The sequence below is a fragment of the Hylobates moloch genome, unplaced genomic scaffold (genome assembly GCF_009828535.3).
Source record: "Hylobates moloch isolate HMO894 unplaced genomic scaffold, HMol_V3 SCAFFOLD_6, whole genome shotgun sequence".
Classification (NCBI taxonomy): Eukaryota; Metazoa; Chordata; class Mammalia; order Primates; family Hylobatidae; genus Hylobates; species Hylobates moloch.
In genome coordinates, this window is record NW_026652281.1 from 127584925 (window position 1) to 127606659 (window position 21735).

General features: G+C 52.3%; 1 protein-coding gene across 6 annotated transcripts in view; it reads left to right on the plus strand.

Moving 5' to 3' along the window:
* The window catches only part of NDST1 (N-deacetylase and N-sulfotransferase 1), a 73233-nt gene that overhangs the window by 3087 nt on the left and 48411 nt on the right, over nucleotides 1–21735 (plus strand). For 2 of the 6 annotated variants that reach the window (XM_032158365.2, XM_058440039.1), the window contains exon 2: nucleotides 20134–20213. The exons of 2 other annotated variants lie outside the window; for them this stretch is intronic. The gene's annotated coding sequence lies outside the window, so the exon portion shown is untranslated. Of the gene's footprint in view, nucleotides 1–847; nucleotides 1175–17746; nucleotides 18465–20133; nucleotides 20214–21735 lie in introns of those variants that run through there. 2 more of the 6 variants (XM_058440038.1, XM_058440037.1) reach the window with 2 other exon arrangements.

Here is a 21735-nt window from a genome sequence, read left to right on the forward strand (position 1 = left end):
AGAGCTCTCTCTGCCCTGGGCTTTGGACCTGCTTGGCTGTGCTTTGGCCGCCCTTCCATGCTTTGGGACCAAAGCCAGGCCTGCAAGTCTCTAGAGGCTGGGCCGACTTCTACTGGCCTGGAATTTGGATTTGAGTATAGCTCGAAATATCTGGACTGTTTGGAGGACTTGGACATTCTTTACTTGAAATGGAACATTAGGGTAATTTGTGAAATGTGTATGGAAAATGTCTGTGGCTGAGGGTGACAGGGGACATGAAATGGGGTGCAGTCCTGCTGGATTCAGGAGAGGCTGTTCTGATGGGGGACAGAAGACAAGGATTCAGATGATGGCTATGGGGCAGGATCTGATCAGTTATAGATGGGTTTTGGAAGGTCAGTGGAAGGAAACGCTTTCTGCTTATTAATGTCAGCAAGGCTTCCTGGAGGAGGAAGTGTTTTCGAGGGTGCAGACTGCGGGAAATGGGACAATAGGAGACAAGATTAGGTCATGGGGAGCCTGCAATGCCCTGCTCAGGAGTTTGGATTTTATTCTGTAGCCTATAGAGAGGACAGAGGGTTGTAAGTAGCTCATTGACTTGATGCCTGTTCCTGTGCCTTGTGTCAGGCACCATGCCAGGCTCTTTACAGACACCCCATTGAAATCTCACAATACTCTGCAAAGTAGCTGCTGCTGCTGGTCGCCTATCCCTGCACCATTTTCAGATGGGGAAATAGAGGCTCAGAGGGGTGGAGTCACTTATAGAGCTGGAATTTGAACCCAGGCCTGAACTATTTCTGCTTTACTGTGTTGCTTCTCAGGGGTCTTTTGACCAAAGATGGTAGCAAGACTGGCAGGGTTAAGACCAGGCCAGAGATTGCGCTCATCATGGTCCTGCAGAAAGCTGACCACAGGCTGACTCAGGCGGTGGACTGAGAGGGAAGGGGGGAAGCTGCAGGACTTTGTAGCTGTCTTGGCATTTGGGATCGTCACAGGTGGTCTTAAGGTTTGGGGAATAACCCTTAAGGGGCAATATTACTGCTTTCAAATCCTTGAAAGGCCCTCTGCAGGTAGGGGGCATAGTCTTGTCCTTCAGGGTTCCTGAGGATGGAGAAAGCAACAGGGGTGACAGCTCCAAGGAAGCTAGTCCGGAAGTAAGCTGCCCAGAAAGAAGGCGAGAACAGCATGGCTGAAGGTATGCAAAGAGCCTGGAGAGCTGCAGAGGCGGCAAGAGGATGCATCAGCAGGGGCAGGCCTGGGTGGCCACTCTCAGTTCCCTTTTCACCCAAGAATCTCAGCATTTGGATGGTGCCCGGCCCACTTCCACCCCCTGTTTTCTCATAGCTTTGGAGCTGCCCTTCCTGCACATCCTGGGGAGTTCCATATGGCCTGGCCTGCAGAGCTCCACTGGGAGAGTCCTTGCCCTTTGGAATACACTCAGTCTAGCTGACTGTCAAGGGGCCCCTTGGGGATGTCTGGAGCAGTGGCCAGAGCTGGGCTAAGGACTGTGCTTTCACAGAGGATTTGAACCCTCTGCTTCCATTTCTCATCTGTGAAATGGGGTCAGTCTCTTTTTCCTCACCTGTGAAGAAATAAGGCTAAATCATGAATCAGGCTGAATCAGTAGGGCTTAGGGCAAAAGGGCTGGTGAGTTTGTGGATTTGAAAGTGAAGATGCGGGGGTTGTGCCCCTCCTTCCCTGCAGTGGAGGTTAAAGGAGGCCCTCTTGGTTTCTGGGGGTCACCAGCAAAGTTGCTTTCTCTGTCTGTGGGGCTCTTACAAAGCTCTGCCTGGCAGCTTTTGTCTTGGAGGTGTGGAGCTCAGTGGAAGAGGTGGATGTTTGGGGGGCAGCGGTCCTGGACCCTGTGGCCTCAGGGCTAAAGCCAATTTGCCGTCAAAATCCTTATCTAGATGGAGGGGAGTTTGTGCTAAGTTGCCTCCTGGCCCTTTTTATTTCTAGTCACCTTATTTCTTGAATACAGATTGGATTAATCTAATTTTAAAATGTGCATGACGAATGAGCATTTGTTTATTTGAGGGCAATGTATGGGAAGTGCCTGCTGTGTGACTGCAGGGCCCCCTCTCCCACTCCCCCTCAACCCTCAAGCAGAACTGGCCTCTTTCCTTCTCCCTGGCTATGCTCCTGACCCCTCCTGCCTCTACAAATCTGCTCATGGTGAAAATGCTGCACTCCAGTTACTTCCCCTTGCTCACCCCAAAATCCTCCCTACCAGTACCCAGCTCCAGGGTCACCTCTTCCATGCAGCCATCCCTAATTCTCCAGAGCTGGCATTGCCTGCTCCCTCCTTTACATGTGTAGAACCTGTTACCTGGACCTCTCATGGGCCCTTCAGCTCCTAGCTTTGAACTCTAGCTTCCTAAAGACAAGTCTCATCTCCTCTAGGCTCTGTGCTCTGGAGGCAGGGGCTGCACATGACCGATTTCCAATGGGGGTGGGCAGTGTTGTAGAGTGGAATCAAAAGTCCTGGGCTCAAATCACCATTCTGCCGCTATTAGTTGCGTGATCTAGGGTAAATTGCCTAAATTTCCCTGGACATCAGTTTCCTCAACTTCACAATGGGGATAATAATAGTTCTGTTTTGTTAGGGAGGTTAAGGAAATCAGTGCTTTGACATAATAAGTGTGCAGTAAGTAGAAGCTATTCAAAGATAACAGTTGTTATGATTATTGTTTGTAGCTAGAGGGGATCTGTCCTTTTAGAGATGAGAGAAAGAATCCCTGGAATTTGAGTTTCTGCGTAATGGCCCGAGATGGCATGTGCAGATGAGGAAACTGAGGCCTGGAGAGATAGAGCAATTTGCATGGCATGTGGGAACATCTGGTCTCATCTAGGAAGCTGGACAGGATTTCTTTTCTTCGTTATGCCTCTGTTTTTCCTCTTCCTTCCTGTCATCAAGCCTAAGGTGCTCAAGTTCCATGGGCTCAATCTCCTCCCTGGTAACCATGTTGAAGGATGTCTAAAGATTGCACCAGATAAATTGGGCTGGCGGCCCTGTGGCTATCCTCGTAACCAGGGACACGTACCCCAGACTGCATGGGCTGGAGCTTTTTGAGGCCTCCCACCCAGTCTCACTTTGCCTGGGAAGGGGGAGAGGATGGTGGCAGAGACAGGTGACATGGGCTTGGTTTTGGGGCAAGTGACTAGAAGATCCAGACAGAGCAAAGATTGAGAGCCAGGCTCTGGAGCCAGGTGGCCTGCGTTCAGGTCCCTGCTGGGCTGCTTCCTATGTGTGAGACTTTGGGCAAGCTGTTTAGCTCTTCCTCTGTACAAAGGGGATGATAATTGTCCCCATCTGACAGGATTTAGAAAGATAACACACTGTGAGCCCAATCTATGTGAGTTATCGTTATTATTGTAGTTGATATTATTGACTAAGGAGCTCATTTAATCCTCACAACAGCAATGAGAGATAGGCACTATTATTATTCCCTTTTAGCAGATGTAGCAGCCAAGGCTTAGAGAGGTAGGTGGCCAGCCTGGAGAAGTTTAGTCCCAGGGGATTACAGTCAGGGCCCACTGCTTTCTGAGGGGTTGCTCTGGCCAGAGGAGGTAGACTTGTTGTGTGAGGTGCTGGAAGGCAAATCCAATGGGTGGATGGGCCAGGAGAGGCTGACTTCAACTCAGTGTAATGAGGAGACTTAAAAAAAAAAAAATTAGAGCAAGCCAAGATGGAAGGGATTGTGTCTGCAGGGAGCGAGCTCCCTGTTTCTGGAGGTGGGAGCAGAATCCTGGAGCTCATGTGATTAAGATGTGGTGGGGATTCTGGCCTCGTTCAGACCTGAGGTCTGGCTCCACGAGGGAGGGCTTGGATTTTTATCATCCCAGGCTGTCCAAGGGATTGGCCTGTCTGGGCAGGTCCCAGGGTGGCATTAGGTGGAGGTTTGCTATAGTCATCACTGCACAGCAGCCACCTCTGGTTTACACCACCAGCCTTGCAAGTATGACCTGCCCAGGCAGAGGCCAGATGAGGAGAAATGAGTGTTGTCATAGCAGAGCCTTTACTCATGCTGCATCCTCTGCCTGCATTCATTCCCTCCCCCTCTCCTTATGCCTGGGCAACTCCTGCTAATGCTTCTATGAGTGTAAGCACCGTCTATTCATGGAAGCTCTCCCTGATCCACCTGCAGGCTAAGTCAGTGGTTCTGAAAGTTGGGTTCTGGATCAGTAGCATCAGCATTACCTGGGAACTTGTTAGAAGTACAAATTATCTAGCTCTATACTGGACCTGCTGAATTAGATACCCTGGAGGGTGGGATTCAGCAATCTGTTTTAAGAACCTTCCTGCTGATTCTAATGCAAGCTGATTTTTTTTTTTTTTTTGAGGCAGAGTTTTGTTCTTGCTGCCCAGGCTGGAGTGCAATGGTGCGATCTCGGCTCACTGCAACCTCTGCCTCCCAGGTTCAAGTGATTCTCCCGTCTCAGCCTCCCAAGTAGCTGGGATTACAGGTGCCTGCCACCATGCCCAGCTAATTTTTGTGTTTTTAGTAGAGACAGGGTTCCACCATGTTGACCAGGCTGATTTCGAACTCCTGACCTCAGGTGGTCTGCCCACCTCGGCCTCCCAAAGTGCCAGGATTACAGGCATGAGCTACTGCGCCTGGCCACATGCTGAATTTTAAGAAATACTAGGATATATCATTAAAAAAAAAAAACTGATGCCTATTTCCTTGGGCTCTCTTGTTTTCAGCATATTCAGTCACCCAGCAGATGTGGGGGACCCAGAGTAAAGCCCAGGTTCTCACCACCCTGTCTTCAAGGAGCCCCCATCTTGTAACAGCTCCCTATCCCCCAGGAAACAATCTCGTGACACAATGATGGGATACAACAGAACCCCAGCATGATTATAGGAGCCAGTGCTGGGGCAACATGAGGAAGGCAGGATTGGGGAGCTAGAAGCGCAGGGGAGATTTTGTGGGTGGCAAGTGTGGGTGCCAGGGACATGGCAGCTCTCTTCTGGGGCTGGGGCCAGGGCAGGGGTTGGGCAGAGAGCATGGGCTCTGCCTTGAAGAATAGTGTGCTTAGGGCCGGGCGTGGGCAACAGAGGAAGACCCTGTCTCTAAAATAAATAAACAGGCTGGTCATGGTGGCTCATGCCTGTAATCCCAGCACTTTGGGAGGCCGAAACGGGTGGATCACCTGAGGTCAGGAGTTTGAGACCAGCCTGACCAACATGGTGAAACCCCATCTCTACTAAAATACAAAAATTAGCTGGGCATGGTGATGGGTGCCTGTAATCCCAGCTACTTGGGAAGCTGAGGCAGGAGAATCGCTTGAAACCAGGTGGTGGAGGTGGCAGTGAGCCGTGATTGTGCCACTGCACTCCAGCCTGGGCAACAGAGCAAGACTCCATCTCAAAAAAAAAAGTATAGTGTGCTTAGGTGTGTATATACACACGTGTGTGTGGTGTGGGTGCACACATGTGCGATTACAACGGCCATATGTAGTCTGAGAGGGCTGAGTGGCCTTAACTGCTATCAATCCAGTGGTTTTAAGCATCTCAATAATTTTTTTCCTTTTTTTTTGAGACAGGGTCTCACTCTGTCACTGAGGCTGGAATGCAGTGGTGCGATCTTGGCTCACTGCAACCTCTGCCTCCCAGGTTCAAAGGATCCTCCCACTTTAGCCTCCTGAGTAGCTGGGACTATAGGTGTGCACCACCATGCTCAGCTATTTATTTGTGTGTATTTTTTGTAGAGATGGGGCTTTACCATGTCGTGTAGGCTGGAATCCAACTGAGCTCAAGCGACCCTCCCACCTTGGCCTCCCAAAGTGTTGGGATTACAGGTATGAGCCACCGTACCCGGTCAGCATCTCAATAATTTCTTTCTTTCTTTCTTTTATTTATTTTTTTTGAGACAGAGTCTCACTCTGTTGCCCAGGCTGGAATGCAATGGTGTGATCTTGGCTCACTACAACCTCCGCCTCTCAGGTTCAAGCGATTCTCCTGCCTCAGCCTCCCGAGTAGCTGAGATTACAGATGTGTGCCACCACACGTGGCTAATTTTCGTATTTTTAGTAGAGACGGAGTTTCACCATGTTGGCCAGGCTGGTCTCGATCTCCCGACCTCAAGTGATCTACCTGCCTTGGCCTCCCAAAGTGCTGGGATTACAGGCGTGAGCTACCGCGCCTGGCCTCAATAATTTTTTTTTTTTGAGACAGAGTCTTGCTCTGTCACCCAGTCTAGAGTGCAGTGGCACGATCTCAGCTCACTCAGGCAACCTCTGCCTACTGGGTTCAAGTGATTCTTCTGTCTCAGCCTCCCGAGTAGCTGGGACTACAGGCACACGCCACCACGCCCAGCCAATTTTTGTATTTTTACTAGAGACAGCATTTTGCCATATTGGCCAGGCTGGTCTTGAACTCCTGACCTCATGATCCACTCGCCTCGGCCTCCCAAAGTGTTGGGATTACAGGCGTGAGCCACTGTACCCGGCCTAATAATTTTATTTTTTTTGTTTTTTATTTTTTGTGTGTTGGAGTTTCACTTTTGTTGCCCAGGCTAGAGTGCAATGGTGCAATCTGGGCTCATTGCAACCTCTGCCTCCCGGGTTCAAGCAATTCTCCTGTCTCAGCCTCCTGAGTAGCTGGGATTACAGGCGCCTGCCACCACGCCTGGCTAATTTTTTTGTTTTGTTTTTTTTTTTTTGAGATGGAGTCTTGCTGTGTCTCCCAGGCTGGAGTGCAGTGGCGCGATCTCGGCTCACTGCAAGCTCCGCCTCCCAGGTTCACGCCATTCTCCTGCCTCAGCCTCCCGAGTAGCTGGGACTACAGGCGCCCGCCACCGCGCCCGGCTAATTTTTTGTATTTTTTTAGTAGAGACGGGGTTTCACCGTGTTAGCCAGGATGGTCTCAATCTCCTGACCTCGTGATCCGCCTGCCTCGGCCTCCCAAAGTGCTGGGATTACAGGCTTGAGCCACCGCGCCCGGCCCTAATTTTTGTATTTTTAGTAGAGACGGGGTTTCATCACATTGGTCAGGCTGGTCTCGAACTCCCGACCTCAAGTGATCTGCCTGCCTCGGCCTCCCAAAGTGCTGGGATTACGGGCATGAGCCACCGCGCCCGGCCTTAATAATTTTAATGATGATGATCATAATTGCTGCTCACATTTATTGACAGCTTATAAATGCTTGCCGGGCACTTCCATGTCACCTTATCAGAAGTAATCCCCAGGACAATCCTATAGGTAGGCACTATCATCACTATTATTGTCCCCACTTAATAGATGAAAATACTGAGGCCACACAGCTATAAGAGGATAGATCTAAGAATTCTATGGAGAGATATAGAGTGCTTAAAGGCATGATCTCATTGGAAGGAGAGCAGTAGGGGATTGTCATGGAGTGTTTGTATCGCAGGCACAACTTACGGCGATTTTCTAAAGATGTCCCCAAATATATATTTTGTCAAATGAGTGAATTAGGCTTTGGAGGAAGGTGGATAGGATTGTGTTGGGGTGATTAGGGCTCCAGCCTCCAAGCTGGGGCTTCCACTGCAGACATTGTTGTTCTCCTGTTTTGTGGATGGGCTATCTGAGGCCCAGAGATTCAGTTGTGAGTTCAAGGTTCCACTGCTAGGGCAAAAGAACAAATCAGAGAGATAAAAGTGGATCTCTAACTGGGCATGGTGGCACGTGCCAGAAATCCCAGCTACTCGGGAGGCTGAGGTAGGAGGGTTGCTTAAGCCCAGGAGTTCAAGAGCAGCCTGGACAACATAGTGAGACCCTGTCTCAAACAATAAAAAAGGTAGATCTCCTTTGGTTCTAACAAGAGGGGATGTGAGATTCAAGATCACAGCCCACTGTCCACTCTGCTGTCTTTTCCTGCCTCAGTGTCCCCAAGCTGCTGCCCAGGAGCCCAAGGGTGGGCAGTCTTTCTCTGACAGAGGAACCCCTTCACTTCACATTTAGGGGATTGAGGCCTAGTGGAGCAGGGACTCACCCACGGCCACATGGGGTCAGAATTACTGTTGAGGCCAGAACCCAGAATTGTCTCAGTTCCAACCAGGAAGGGATTTGTTTCCCAAAACCTGTCCCTACCCCACCCCTTCTTCGGCAGGCTGAGTAGCCGTCGCCCTCAGGGTGGCCCAGAGCAGTGCTGGGGGTAGAGATGAAGGTGCCTTATGAAGAGGCTGCCAAGAAGGGGTGGGGCAACTTCCAAGAGGAAGAGCACCAAGAAGCCCAAACCCTAGACGGAAACCAAATGTATTTTCTGGGCCCTGAGAGGATATTTGGAACAATGGAGGTGGGATGAGGGAAGTTAAAAAGGGCTTCTTGATATCCTTAGAAAAAAAAAATACAGGCTTTACGTTTGACTTTTGTTTCTCTGAAGGATGTTTGTGTAACTTTCTGAAGGCAGGATCCCAGCACTCTGTGAAGCTTGTCAGATGCTGTTGTGTTTTTTTGAAATTTTTATATTTTTTTGAGACAGAGTCTCGCTCTGTCGCCCAGGCTGGAGTGCAGTGGCGCGATCTTGGCTCACTGCAGCCTCCATCTCCCGGGTTCAAGCGATTCTCCTGCCTCGGCCTCCCGTGTGCCACCACACCCAGCTAAATTTTTTTTGTATTTTTAGTAGAGACGGTTTCACCATGTTGACCAGGCTGGTCTCGAACTCCTGACCTCAGGTGATCTGTCCACTTTGGCCTCCCAAAGTGCTGGGATTACAGGCATGAGCCACCACGCCCGGCCATTAGGTGCTGTTTTTATAGATTCAGGGCTTTGAAGCTGGGAAGGATTCGATCAAGTAGTCTTCTCACTTTATAGTTGGTGAAATGGAGGCTGAAAGGTTGGGGGCCTGCTTGAGGTCACACAGTGAGGCAGCGGAGGTCTTGGATCTTCCCATGTATTGCAAGAGGCTGTCCATCTTGACTTACCACCTCCTGGGACCTGGCTGGCATGGGGGCTGGGCAGTCGCTGATGAGGGGTTCCCTTCAAAATGCTCATTGCTGCTGGGGATAGGGTAGGGCCAGGTCTGGTCTTGGGCGAGATGAGCCCACTGGTGGGGAGAAGGCTGAGATGGTGCACCTGGTAATGCCACCCCCATCCAGATGCCAGGCCCAGCTGTGCACCGTCTGCCCAGCAGCTGGGAGCTGTGAGTCACACCCAGTGGATACAGAGGCGCAGGCCATTGTGTGCCATGATTCATTCTGTTCTCCCAGCCCCGAAGGGATGACGAGGCCCTGAGCACCGATCCATGCCCACGCCTGTGGATGAAAGCTGATAATGACGAGGCCCAGGGGACCTGAGGGAGTCAGCTCCCTCTGCTACCTCCTGTCTCTTGAGTATCCTGTGATCGTGACCTGTCGATTCCTACCAGTGCAGGGGTCCGTGAGCCCCCAAAGGTGCAGTGTGTTGTAGGCATTTCTGTGCTTTCTTTTTCTGAAGAAAGAGTTTATTGGTTTCATCAGATCATCAGAAGGCTGGGTGTCCCTGTGGAGTGCTGACGGGGGGCTGTGTGCACTGCGGGCTTGAGAAATGGTGGCAGCGTGGTACAAGTAGAAAGTAGCCTGGTGGCAGTGTAGCATCCTGGGTCAGAGTATGGTCTTGGAGATGGGCTGTTGGCTTCTGAGCTGGCTCCTCCACTTAGGAGCTGTGTGACATTGGGTAAGTTACTTTGTGCTTCCTCTGTAAAATGGCAATAACAGTATTTATCTCATGGTGTTATAGTTAGACTTTTAGGTAAGTTAATGTTTGTAAAGGACTTATCTCGTGCTTGGTACAAAGTAATCATTTGGTAAAAGTTTGCTGTTGGTAGTTCTAGCTCTGCTATGAATTTGCTGAGTGATCTTGTAAGTGCCTGATCCTGGGGTCTTAGTCTCCACCCCTGGCTCTGCACTCTGTGTTGGGCTTTCTAGGAGCTGCAGGACCAGCTTAGAGAGCAGGAGTGGGCAGGGGAGGTGGGGGAAACCCTTTCTGCATTCTGGGACTCCCTAGCCCAGGCCCTCCCTGGCTTTGTCCTGAGGCAGGGTTATGTAACCAGCCGGGTCTGGCCAGGCAGGGCACGATTCTCAACCTCCTTTTGTCCCTCCATTGTCTCTTCCTCTCCCTTCCCACCACGGAGCTGTTGTTAGCTGACCTGTTCCTCAAGCTCCAGGGATGAAATCGGACCCTTGCTATTCTGCCACCAATTGATTTAGTTTAGTCCGGAGGTTTGCTGGGCTGGCGGCCCCTCCTCCCACTACCTGGGGACAGCGCTAAACTGATGCCTCTATGCCTGCTTCATGCCTCCTTTTGGGAAGGAAACGCAGGAGTCTAGATGGCTTGGGCTCTTGGTCCAGCCTGCCAGATTGTAGGGACAGGACGTTCCTGCCCATGGCCTCTGCAGTTCTACAGGTACACCCCACTCCCTACCCAGGATTCCTTCCCCAGAAGAGCCTTCTCCATCCTTGCAGCCCAGCACCAATGCCTTCTCTTCCAGGAAGCCTTCCCAGGTACCTCAGCTGCAGGGAAGTTGGCCTCTACTGAGCTCCACAGCGTGTTCTCTGTCCCTTTTAAGAAAACAGAGGTCACAAACTGGCAGGCTGCATTTGCCCTATGGGCAGATTTTGTTTGGCCCATGCCAGATATTGAGCTGGTTGCCATCCAGACGTTTTACATAAAAACTCAGACTTCTGGCATTATTTCAAAAATTGGAAGATAGGAAAACCTCGAGCCTACATTCTCCAGGGGTCATTGCTGGAGGTGAGGCATGTACACTTCACCCCATCCCCAGCCAGCCATTTCATATGCTTACATGATCTTTCTGGTCACTGGAGGCATCTGAGTTTGCAACCCTGTCCTTAAGCCATGAACCACTTTCTCTCCTACATTGTTCCTTTGTGGGCTCTTCTAAGGCAGCGGGTGTAGGGGCTGTGGGCTGAATCACCTTTGTGTCCCTTGAAGCATGGAAGCATTGGAGCATCATGCTTAGGCTCAGGACGGTGTCCCCAGTAGGAGCGTAACAAGTGCTTCCTGTGTGAAAGCAGGTGTGGCCATGGTCTATCCCTCCAGCTGTGAAGGTTCCATTTGCTAGAGGCCTCTGGGTCAGCCTGCTCTGTGACCCTCGAACCCTCCCCCAAGATAAGCTCTTCCTGCTTAGCCACTGACCCAGGCGGCTTCTTAAGCTGCAGATAACAGTCCCTGAAAGGGCAGGCCCCACCCTGCAGTGTAACCAAGGAGAGGAGCATCCACCTGCAGCTGTCACCAGGTCTCACTCTCATGGTGTGCTTGGAGGAGTTTAGGGAGGGGAGGACTGTGCTCAGCAGCCTTCAGAGGGTATCAGGTCCAGACCTCTGTGTGCTGAGGCCATTGGGGTGAAGAGGGGGTGTGGACCAGTTCAGATGTTTACTGGCCTGGGCTTCTTCTCCATTAGGCTTCTCTGTGCTTTCTCCTCCTAGAGTATGTTACTTTATCCGACAGCTCCCTTGTCCAACTGTCTGTCCAGCCAAGGTTTATTTAACTCTTTCAATTGAAATCTTTTGTTTGTTTGTTTGTTTGTTTGTTTTTTTGAGAAGGAGTCTCGCTCTTTCACCCAGGCTGGAGTGCAGTGGCGCGATCTCGGCTCACTGCAGGCTCCGTCCCCCGGGGTTCGCGCCATTCTCCTGCCTCAGCCTCCCGCGTAGCTGGGACTACAGGCGCCCGCCACCTCGCCTGGCTAATTTTTTTGTATTTTTTAGTAGAGACGGGGTTGCACCGTGTTAGCCAGGATGGTCTCGATTTCCTGACCTCGTGATCCGCCCGCCTCGGCCTCCCAAAGTGCTGGGATTACAGGCGTGAGCCACCGCGCCCGGCCTTGAAATCTTAAGTATTCCCTAGGGCCTCCTAAGATGTCTTCTCCTGGAAGAGGTTTTAGCTGAGAGGTTGTAATTGTTGTGGCTACAGGAAAAACCTGGGAAGCTTGCAAAAATGCATGCAGATTGCTGCCCCCACCTCCTGCCTCCTGCTCTGATTCATTCTAGGGTATAGCCTCCCCATCCTGAGAACATTCAGACCAGGGGGTCTATAGACCACTCTTCAAGGACTCTGTCTTAGTGCATGGAGCCCAGGGCTGGTAGGGAGGAGCCCTGCGTGGCTGTTGTGCTGGGCGACATTAACCATGCCCCTTTCTCTCTCTGGGCTACTCTTTTGCCCCCGTGCCAATGTTCTGGGCTTCCCCAGTTGTCGTGGCTGAGTGCAATGTGAGCTATCCTTGGAGAGGATAACACAGAGTGGATTGGGGCAGGTGCCAGTGTCTGGGTGGGGTGAGGGCTGCCAGTCCTGGCCCCACCCTAGCCAGGCCCAGAGGAGTTTCACATTCACATTAGGGAACAGGTCAGGAGAGGAGGCAGACTGGAAGCCTGGCTCAAAGTGGGCAAGTGCTGTGCCCCTGGTATCAGGCCCCACAGGGAAAGCCTGGCCTGGGTGGCCCAGTGACCTAGCCACAGGCTGAGGGGCTCTCCTGCTATGTGGTCCTGTGGCAGGCAGGCTGAAACATCAAGTGCAGGCATGAACAAGCCATTTACAGCCGGGTAAACTGAGATACATAGAGGGAAGACACTGTCCTAATGTCACATGAGTGGGTGGAAAGCCGGGCTGGGACCCCGGGTCTTCCAATGCTAGGCAAGGCCACACTCTTCCATCTCCACCTCCCTCTGCAGGGCCAGTGGCAGATCACCTAGCTGGGACAATCATCTGATTGTCTATGACGACCTAGTTAGAGCCTGGAAAAATGAACCATCATCACAGCCACCCTGGAGGCATGAAACCGGTTGGGTGTGCAAATTACCCCTCAAACATACTCCATCCCATTTTTTGTTGTTGTTGTTTTGTCTTTCCTTAAACTGTCTGATGGGCCAGCTGCCTCTGTGCCCGCTTCCGCCTGGCACTAGGCTTCGTGCTCTTCATTCTGAGAACAAAGCTTCCTTCTGACAGTCCTCCTGCTGACCACAGGAAAAGGGCAAGCGTAGCACCAGCCTCTCTCCTCTGCCTCCTCCTGCTGGGAGCATGGGGTAGGCAGCCTTGGGTGGATGCTGGAAGGGCTGTGAAGGTGGGTGGCGGCAGTCCAGTCCACATTCCCTCTGGCAGCCCAACTGTCAGGACTCAGAAGTTCTCCCTCATGGCCAAAAGGAGAGGCCAAGGCACCGGACAGGGACAAACGTAAAGTCTTGTCATCCATTGGTTCAAGCAGTCAATTGGCCTAGAACAGAACTGGGGATTTGGCTGGGAACTGGCCAGGCGAAAACCCTCAGGGTTTTAGCTGGCCCAGGTGGAGTCTTGTATCGGCCTCTAGCCCCCGGTCTATAGGGGCTGTGTAAGCCTAAAGGTGTGTTCAGATGAGGGAGACAATAGTCCCTCATTCAGTATATTTGTATTAAACATCTACTTTGGTCCAGGCTCTTTTCTAGAACTGGGATGCAGCAGTGAACAAAACACATGGAGACCCTGTTTTGGATGTGGGGCTGACATTCGAGTGGTGGGATGAAATGAACAGCCCAACAAGCTCACTGTCAGGTGGTGAGATGTGCCTGGAAGAAAAATAAAGCTGGCTTGTGGGTCAAGAGTGTGACTTGGGGGAGTGACCCTGCCATGTCAGGTGGTCAGGATGGTCCCTGGTGAGGGGCAGTAGACTCTGGGAGGGCGGCCCATGGGAAATTGAGGGAAGAATTTTCCAAGCAGAGGGAGCTGCAGGGCAAAGGCGCAGGAACTGGAGGGCACGGGTGGCCAGAGGCAGGGCTGGAAGAATGAGAAGATGGTGGAGGAGAGGGGCCAGAGGGCGTGTGGAGACAGGCAGGGCCTCTTGGCCCTGGGGAGGACTTTGTTGTTTGAGTCTGAGTGGAGGGGAAGCTGTTGGCAGGCCCAGTGTGAGGACTGACTGGTTTGGGTACACATTTTAGAGAGACTGCTGGGAGTGAGGGTGGACACAGGGTGACTGGCTGGGAGGCTGCTGCAGTCTTGCCATGAGAGAGGTTGGGCGGGTCAGTGGTGGGTGGGGAAGGCGGGGGAGCAACCAGGGGTTGGTTCTGGATTTATTTTGCAGGATGAGCTGATGGGATTTGCTGATGGATTAGATGTGGGGTGTGAGAAGAGAGGGTTGACCACAGGGTTTCTGGCTTGAGGAACTGGAAGGACAGTTGGACAGTATTGCTATTTACCAAGACAGAGAAGGCTGCGGGACAAGCAGGTTTGGGGAGAGCAATTAAGATTTGGGGTCAGCAGGCTGGGTGTGGTGGCTCACGCCTGTAATCCCAGCACTTTGGGAGGCCGAGGTGGGTGGATCACGAGGTCAGGAGATCGAGACCATCCTGGGTAACACGGTGAAACCCCATCTCTACTAAAAAAATACAAAAAATTAGCCGGGCATGGTGGCGGGCACCTGTAGTCCCAGCTACTTGGGAGGCTGAGGCAGGAGAATGGTGTGAACCCGGGAGATGGAGCTTGCAGTGAGCCGAGATCATGCCACTGCACTCCAGTCTGGGTGACAGAGCGAGACTCTGTCTCAAAAAAAAAAAAAAAAAAGATTTGGGATAAGCTGTGCTGGGGTGGGGCCTATGCTGGTGGGGGAGGGGCATGGTGCACATGGGTGCTGGGTCCTGCATGTTCCTGTTGCTGTCAGGAACAGCAGCAGGGATTGTGTGAGGGGCCGCAATGCTAGGAGTCTGTTCTGTAAGAACAAATGTTTCCTGGTCCCTTCATGTCCTTTTCTATCTCTGCAAACTTCCCTCTGCTTTTCTCTTCCTTTTGGACAGAGGAAAAAGGCAGATTCTGAAGCCTCATTGTCACTGTGATGGTCCTAGCCTTTCTGCCTGGCACGCCTCCTGGCAGGGAGTTCCTTCCGGGGTAGGTGAAGTAGGGGGCGGAAGGGTGGGGTAGAGGTTCAGGCCTTATCCTGGCTCTGCTACCAACAGAGCTCTTTGCCTTGGTTTCCCCTCCTGTATGGAGAAGGGTTGAGGTGGCCCCAGGGTTCTGAGGGTGGCAGGGAGTATTTGAGGAGGCCACATGGTACAGTGGTTAAGAATCTGGGCTTAGGGTCAGGCAGGCGTGGGCATGAATCCTTGCCTGCTGCTTGGCTGTGAGACTCTGGACAAGTAACATAACCTCTCTGAGCCTCAATTTTCTTATCTGTAGAAATGCGCCAATGATAGTACCTGCCTCACAGGGTTACTGTGAGATTGAATGAGGAAATGTCCATAAAACACTTAGTGCCGGGTGCGGTGACTCACGCCTGTAATCCCAGCACTTTGGGAGGCTGAGGCGGGCAGATCACCTGAGGTCGGGAGTTTGAGACCAGCCTGACCAATATGGAGAAAGCCCATCTCTACTAAAAATACAAAATTAGCCAGGCGTGGTGGTGCACACCTATAATCCCAGCTACTCAGGAGGCTGAGGCAGGAGAATCGCTTGTACCTGGGAGATGGAGGTTGCTTGGGAGGTGGAGGTTGCTTGTGGTGAGCCGAGATTGCACCATTCCGCTCCAGTCTGGGCAACAAGAGCAAAATTCTGTCTCAAAAAAATAAACAAACAAGCAAATAAAACACTTAGCAAGGCCCTGGCATATAGCACACCTAGTTAACCAAGGCCTCTACTCACAGTGACCCATTCAGGCAGGTAGGTAAGGGGCTTGGCCTAGTGAGTGGGAGGAACCGTGGGAGGTTATTGAACAGGAGCATGCCAGGCATGTGTTTGATGGGGCAGCTGTGAGTGTGGAGACTTGGGCTGAGTTTTCTTAGCAAGTCCAAGAGCCCCTTCCACCTTCCAGAGTGACAGCTGCGGGCCGGCCCTAACGGATCATCTTCCTTTCCCTAGCTAAGGGTCTTCACTGGCTTGGCATGGGCAGCCTCTGTTTTGCACAGGTCCCTTGGGGTGGGGTGGTCATTTTCCTTAAGGCCTCCTATAGGACCCCTTGTCTCTATATCCCAGTGGCCAGCCTTAGGGAAATGTGAGGGAAGGGCTTTGGGGGTGAATGAATCAAAGGGACTTAATTTACTTGTAGGTAGGGCTCTGGACAGAGCTGGTGGGTCAGGCGGAGCCTGGAGTGGCCGTCCACTGGGCACTGGGAGTGACCTCGGTTTCTGGTCTGCATCCAGGCTGGATGGTGCTTGCTCCAGCAGAGCCGTGGAGAGGTCGACAATGGGCGGAATGTGGCCCCTTCAGAACCCACACTTCACTGGTGCCCAGGCATGCCAGCCAAGCCCTGTGCTTCTGCAAGCCTGTTTCCCAGCAGTTGAGCTGTGCCAGGACAGCCAAGGACATTTCAGAGTCCCCAGGGCTCATAGCCAGGCTGTCACCGGGCATTGCTTATTTTCCCAGGGCCCAAGAGTCTTCAGGGATGAAAGGGGTTCTGGAGATATTCCAAGGACTTTTCTTAACAGCTTGGTAAATTGAGGTCTGGAGAGAGCAAGGCACTTGACCAAGGTCTCACAAGGCTGCCTCCCTCATATCTGTCACTCCCCTCTGTTTCCATGTCCTCTGCACAGACTCCTGGCCTTCTGCCTGGATATTTGTAACAACCTCCCTCTTGTGGGCTCCCTAAGAGCTTTGTTTGTCCTCCGTTATTGTAATCTTGCCATAATCTGCCAGATGCGCACACTATTTGATGTGTCTACCTCCCGTCCCCTCCACTGACTGCCTGTGACAGAGTCTCCCTGACAGAGCTGTGCAGCATGAGGTTTAGGCCCCAGGCTCTGGACTCTGTTTGGATGCCAGCTCTGCCCCTTCCTGGCCTAGTGACCTTGGGCATGATACCCTACTTTTCTGAGCCGCTGTCTCTGTGAAATGAAAACAGTAGCAATACTTAGTTTATAGGAATGTCAGGACAGTTAAATGGGATAACGTGTGAAATGCAGAATACAACACCTGGTACCAAGTAAACTCTCAGAAATGGTCATCATTTTCCCAAAGGCCCATCAGTTGGTTGAACTGGAAAGTCGTGAGCATGGAGGAGTAGACCCAAGCTTGGACTGGGAGGCAGAGGATGTGGGCTCCAAGTTCACCTCAAATACTGCGTTCCTGTGTGCTTGTTGGGAAGCCACTTATTCTCTGGAAACCCCACTTTCCTTTTCTGAGAAAGGGGGAAGAAATCCCTGCTATACTTTAATAAAGTTGGCATATGATGCCACAGCAATGCCTGTGAAAATGCTTTGCATCTGTGTAATGATTTAAAAATGGCACAGCGGTGGCTGTGGTGTGCTGATGGCGATGAGGGCATTGTAGCCACAGTGGTGGGCAGCTGGCCGGGCTGGAGGCTGGTTCATCTGTGGAATGCCCAGTGCCCACACAGACTTCCCCATCCCCGCCTACCTGCTCCCGGCTGTCCACCAGCCTGCCTTCACATTAGCCCCGGCATTATATGCTAGAACATGTGGGAGGTGCAAAGAGCTGATGGCATTTCCCCAGCCCTGGTGGGTTTTCTGTTATCTGTGGCTGATGCCATGGAATGTGGGGATTAAGAACCAGACAGACGCTGGTTCGAATCTCAGCTAAGCACTTCCCAACGGGGGCCTTAAGCAAGTTGCTTAATCTCTATGGACCTCAGGCTCCATATGTGTAAAATGAGGCCATGATCAAGTAGAGGCCAAGCATTTAACAAAGAGCCCAGAACATAATGGCATAATGGTTGTATAATGTGTATTCTGCCTGGAACGTGGTCACTGACAACGTGGTGACTGACAGGTTATTGATGGCAGAGAGCTGGGGCCACTGTGCCCATTTCTGGGCATTTGCTGCAGAGGTCGGTTATGCTCCCTACAGAATAACCCAGCTTAGATTTAGGAGGGTCTTTGGAATCATATGGCATGATTCAATTTTTAAAATTAATTTGTTTTTTAAAATTTTATTTTTTTTATTGATGGGGTCTCGCTGTATCTTCCAGGCTGCAGTGCCTTAGTGCAGTTGTAGCTCACTGCAGCCTTGAATGCCCGGGGTTCCAGCAATCCTCCTACCTCAGCCTCCTGAATAGCTGGGACTGCAGGCTCGTGCCACCATGCCTAGCTTCATGATTCTGTTTTATGTGACCAAACTGAGGCTGAGAAAGGAGTGGTACTTGCCTGAGGTCACAGGCAGGTTGTGTAAGGCTGGGCCTAGGATGAGGCAAGTGAGGCATCTAAGTGCAGCGTCTCAGGAGGTGCCTGCTATGTGCTTGCACATTGTGGAGAATAAGAACCTTTGTTTTTGAGAGAGGGTCTAGCTGTTTCGCACAGGTTGGAGTGCAGTGGCGCTATCTGGGCTTACTGCAGCCTCAACCTCCTGGGCTCAGGTGATCCTCGCACCTCAGCCCTCCCATGTAACTGACTACAGGAACACACCACTACGCTGGCTAATTTTTGTAATTTTTTTTTTGTAGAGAAGGGGTTTTGCCATGTTGCCCAGGCTGGTGTTGAGCTCCTGATCTCAAACCCCTGGGTCAACCTGCCTTGACCTCCCAAAGTGTTGGGATGACAGACGTGAGCCACCGCACCTGGCAGTGAGCGCCTTCTTAAAGGCTCCTTGCTGGCCTCACCTGAGCCTAGTCCTGGGTGAGTCCCTGATCTAGGACTGGAACCCTGGTCTCCTGGCCCCATGAACTGTTCTGGACCCCTGTGAGGTACTTTCTAGAGTCTCGCCGAGGCCCCCTATTCCTCTTTAAAAGGAGCCTCTGTGAAGTAGGTCACCCAGTGCTTTTTGCTCCACGTTTCTGTTCTCTAGCTGTTGTCTGTGTCCTAGAGAAAGCCGGGCCTACTTGCCCCCACCTCTCCCCTCCTCCTTCTCCCTCCCCCTGCCAGCTGCGCCTCCATGTAAGTACTTTGAGCCCCTTAACACCCCAAGGCGTGTTGGTGGCCAGCTTTTGTCTTGATGACAAGCCCCAGCAAGTCTACAGGGACTGGCTGCTTTCATGTGGGCCCTCGGTGAAGCCTCCTTGGTCTCAGCAGGCCCTGTGTTGTGCCCACCAGGCCTCTAGGAGATTAGGGGCTCCAGATGGCTCAAAGCTTTTCCCTTCCTCTGTGTTATCCCTAGCCCACCTGGCTTCCGTCCTCACTGGCCACGGAGCTTGGGGGATTTGCAGTCTCTCCAAGGCTCTGGCGTCTTCCAGAGTGGGCTAGTCTTGGGGTGTCCATCTGAGCCATTCTCTCTGTCACCACTGCTGGGCCTGCCTGCTGGGCCTTAGGTGACTTCTTGAGAGGTGGCCAAAGCTGCTAATCCCTGGAAGGGGCTCCTAGGATTTCCCTGTGGCTAGCAGGACCCTTGGCCACCCACGCGATGTGACATGAGGAGCCTGGAAAGCCAGCCCAACCTCCATCCTTAAGCCCCACATATAAACATACCATTTTTTTTTTTTTTTTTAACTGCAGCTCTCAGAGCCTGCAATTCTATCGTTGTCAGGTTGCCTTGTGCTCTCTTTGGCATCCTCTAAGAAGGCAAATACCTTTTCAGCTGGGTGCTTTTAAGCATTTGCTGTCAAGAAGCAAGCCGTGGCCAGCCTGGCTCTTTTCCAGTGTTCTCTGTGACCGTGGCCAAGTTGCTTCTCCTCTCTGGGTCTCGTCTTTGTAAGACCCTTTTCAGCTCTAGCACTTTGAGGCTCCAGCATGGATTCTTACACCCTCCACACCTTTGCCGGTCACCTTTCTTCCTCCTCTGCAGGGTGGGGCACAGGGAAGGGCCTGGCAGCTGAGCTGGGTGAGGCCAGGGGCCAAAAGCCAGCATCGTAGACACTTCCCACCAGCTGGGCATACCAGTCCTTCCTCTTCTTCTCAGGACAGGTGGGGAAACTGAGGTCTGGAGGGGGAAGGGCCAGGGCTGGAACCAGGACCCAGTTATCCTTATTGCCAGTGAGCGCTCCTCCTGCTGTTGGCTGCTACCTCTCTTGAGAGGGTCAGAAGACCCACTAGCACGAGGGTGAGGGGCATGCTTTTTCCTTTCCCATGGAAGGCTCCTCCAGGCAGGGCTTGGGTGAGGCAAGCGAGGTGTCAGTGGTCCCCTGGGCACGGGGCAGAATCGGAAGAGGACATCTTCTTTCTGAGGTTAAGGAGGTAGGGGCTGGAGGCCTTGACAAGGGAGGTGGCATGAAGGGGCGTGGAGGTTTCTAGGAACATGGTTGGTGGCACAGGGTGCTCTAGGGCCATCTCCCTCCCTTGCTTCTGCCTTCCCTTTCTCCTGGGGAGGGGACTGGGCCAACAGTAATGCCATTTTTCCTGGCCCTGGGATTAGGTGCAGCCGTGTTAAGGAGAGGACGTTCGAGAGGGCGTGGCGAAGTGAAGAGGAACTGCACGCCACTGCCTGGAGCTCCGGTGGGTCTGGTCATTCTCTCTCTGGCTCCTGTCCCCTCTGACCACTGTCCCTGGCCCCCTGCCCTGTCCAGTCCTTCCAGGTCCATCTGAGTGTGTGTGTGTGTGTATGTGGTATGTGTGTGTGTCCCCAGGAGGGACCTGGGGGTACAGGATGGCACTTGAGCCTGGCACTGGGTCCTGCCTTCATTCCAGATCAGAAGCAGCTCCCGGAACTGCCTCAGGGAGAGGTCTAGGCTGACCTGGCAGATTCCTGATGGAGGAGAAGGAGGAGGAGGCTGAGGGATGGGAAGGAAGGGCTCAGTTTCTCCTGTGGCTTCTCCAGACAGCTAGGCACGTCCACAAATCCACCTGAAGCCAGCAGGTCCAAGAGTTTAAAGATTTACTTCAGGGCCACGGGGGAAGCTGGAATGGTGAGATCCCACGGCTCTCAGATGTTGTGTTTGTGGCTTTGGTCCTGTCTAGACTATGAGAGCCATGGCTTGTCAAAGCCAGAGGGGCCCCTAGAGAATTTCCATGTTCTTAACTTGGCTTTTGATGGGGGCCAGTCACAACCACTCTGAATTTGTGTGTCTGGGGAGAGAATCTGCTAATAGCCATCATTAGATTCTCAAAGGGTTCTATAACCCCCAGAAGGTCACAGACTTCTCCTCTAGTCTATACCCCTCACTGCAGTTGTGGAAACTGAGGCTCAGAGAAGGGAAGGGACTTGCCCAGAGACTCACAGGCAGCGATGGAGGCTGTGGCACCCCCCACCTCTGTCTTCTTGCCAGCATTCTGCCTGACCTCACAGGCTGGGGGAGCTTGGCTCATTCAGGGGACAATGACTGTCATCCTCTGAGTGTTCAGGGCCTCGGGAAGGACTGGGAGGCTGTTGCGGTTTCCAGGCCCGCGTGGATTTTGGCTTCTGCATCCATGAGATGGAGGCCCCTGAGTCTGCCTGTGCCTTGGAATCTCTCAGGGTATATCTGAGGCCTGGAGTCGGGCATGCGGGAGGGTGGGGGCTGGTGGTGACCCACATTTTCCAGCTCCTCTGCAGGGGAGGCGGATAGGGGAGAAGCTCAGGGTGTGATAAAATTGTTTTTACTTCACTGGGCATAAATGACAAATAAGTGAGGGTTGGGAAGTGGTTGGTAGAGCGCCTGGCACATGCCAGGCTGTGAGGTGAGGTGCTCATCATTGTCCTTTGTGGTGCCCTGCTAGCTGAGATCTCCTGCTTCTGACCCTCGCTCCTGCCTCTTCCTTAGCATGAGGCCTCTGCCTGGGGCAGGAGGTGGCCCCCGCTTTTTTTTTTTTTTTTTTTGAGATGGAGTTTAGCTCAGGCTAGAGTGCAATGGCGCCATCTCGGCTCACTGCAATCTCCACCTCTCGGGTTCAAGCGATTCTCCTGCCTCAGCCTCTGGAGTTGCTGGGATTACAGGCATGTGCCACACACCTGGTTAATTTTGTATTTTTAGTAGAGATGGGGTTTCACCATGTTAGCCAGGATGGTCTCGATCTCCGGACCTTGTGATCTACCCGCCTC